The sequence below is a fragment of the Anarrhichthys ocellatus genome, unplaced genomic scaffold, assembly GCF_004355925.1.
Source record: "Anarrhichthys ocellatus isolate YVR2014 unplaced genomic scaffold, GSC_Weel_1.0 scaffold40, whole genome shotgun sequence".
Classification (NCBI taxonomy): Eukaryota; Metazoa; Chordata; class Actinopteri; order Perciformes; family Anarhichadidae; genus Anarrhichthys; species Anarrhichthys ocellatus.
Window position 1 is genome coordinate 4,414,371 of NW_022280070.1, and position 2,204 is coordinate 4,416,574.

The window sequence follows — 2,204 nt, forward strand, 5'->3', positions numbered from 1 at the left end:
TATATATATATATATATATATATATATATATATATATATATATATATGCATTTTCACATCTCTTAAATGAATAGATGTAAAGGAGGGCACTCTAGTGGAAGTCAAAGCACACTACATTACACACAATGAGCTTGTAGACTAGAACACCTTATTTTTCTATTTTTATTCAAAGACACAGTGTAGTAGTCTGTTTTGTTTTTGTCTACAATAGCTTACAAAATGCCAGCATCACCATGAATCCTTCTCCATTCAGAGCCTGGAGCAGCAGGTATGTTCCACTATCCCACAACATCATCCTTAATTGTCAGCATTTATTTGCATATACGTGCTCATCAGCTTTGACGAAGCCAATCTCTGTAACCTGAATCAGTGAAATAACCACTGGCTGGGCCTAAAGGAGACACAATATGGGTCAGTGACCTTTCTCTGCAGGCCCGGGGGTCTTTTTGTTGTGCAATGAGCCTGAGTAACGCCACCCTTCCCCCTAATGCCCAGACAGGGGCTAATGGGCACATCAGTCATTCCAACAGCGGCCCAGTGAATATAAACAGCTCTGTTTACCACCACAACCTTTTGTGTTGTCTATGGCCACTGCCCCGTTTCTAGGCCGTGGCCCTTCCTTCATCATCAGCATGGAGGTAGGAGGAATTCTCCTCACCACTGGAATTGAAGATCAGGTTAAGAGTGGGTGTGTGGGAGACTCAGGGTGATTCTCATGTTTTGAGAAGGTTTTGCTTCATTACTCCTCTGTGCTAAGATAAAGACGGCCAAGAAAGTATTCATCAGGGATCTAATGAGCACAATTTAGGTTGTACTCAAGATATTTCTGACAAATTACACACTTTGAATTAAGCCAAGCAAACATGCTGTATCCGCAGGAAAGATAAGGTCACTAAAACAAGTCAATGCACAGAGGTTGTCTAATGCTTTCCTCATTTGGACGACATTTTAAAGACTGTAAACTGTATTATGTTACCTCTCACTTGACAGACTGGTCTGCCTGCCTAATTTTTCAGTGCCGGTCTGGTTCAGCTCGCTCAGCATCCAGACTGTGTTGCTCAGTGTCAACAGGGGGAATGCTTCCCTGTACAAATATCTGCACCTCATAAATGTCTCGCCCTCTGCTCGACCCTGTCTGGCCTCTGACTGTGAGGGGGTTGAACAGGGGACAGGCAGCCTGGTGTGTGTGTGTGTGTGTGTGTGTGTGTGTGTGTGTGTGTGTGTGTGTGTTGGTTGAGGATGGTTGAGGTGAGGTCTTGGGTCTTAACAAGGTGCTGGGAAAAGAGAGCAGGACAAACAGATCATTCAGACCAAGGGCATGATTTAAAGAGACATGAGCTGCTACAACAAACTAACTGTTGCGTTGGCTAATGCAAGTAGCTACTGCTCAATAAAAAAAGGAAAATGTATATCGGAAGAAAGTAAAATACGTGTTTAAAAGTAGTTCACAATATACACGTTATAATATATGCTACGCTACGTTATGCATTTGTCACTTTACTGCCCACAATACAATGGTAGGGTATTGAAGATGAAATGTGAAGCTCATCATTGGACCAATGCAATGTCAATATAGTATCATGGTTGTTGATTGGTAACGACCTAAGAAAGGGATTTTGGCCAATCACAGATTAGCAATAAAAAATGTATTACATTAAAGGTTCAAAGGTGCAACATACGGGGATTGGGAGCAATTCGATTGCCTCTCAACGTCTCACAACATGGCGACGGCGAGTCATAGGGCTCAAGGGTTTTAACAGTTCTAACAGTGCAAACAAAACCGAAAGTGCTGACAGAGCTAACAGTGTTTACTTGAGGGGGAACCGGAGGGTGGTTGCTACGCTTCCCAACGACGCAGTTAGTCGGGACGGCATTATCAGTTGTAAACCACTATATGAGACCAGTGCACACCTGGCGGCCGTGAGCTAACCCGTAGGGCACGCTCACATGTACGAATATGCACTAAAGGCACTCGCAGCCAGCCCGGCTGTGTCAACAAAGCAAGGAGAAGCTTGGATAACAACACACACGAGTGCAACCTCATTCTCTGCTCAGGTGATTACGCTACTATATCTTTACATGGCAAATAGTTGTTTGCCGCTATATCTATGTATGCTCTGAATATTGAATGTAGCACCTTTAAATTGATATAAGACTTCCCGCTCTAATGGAGGACAGCAGTAGCCCTTCCTCCTCTGCCCCCC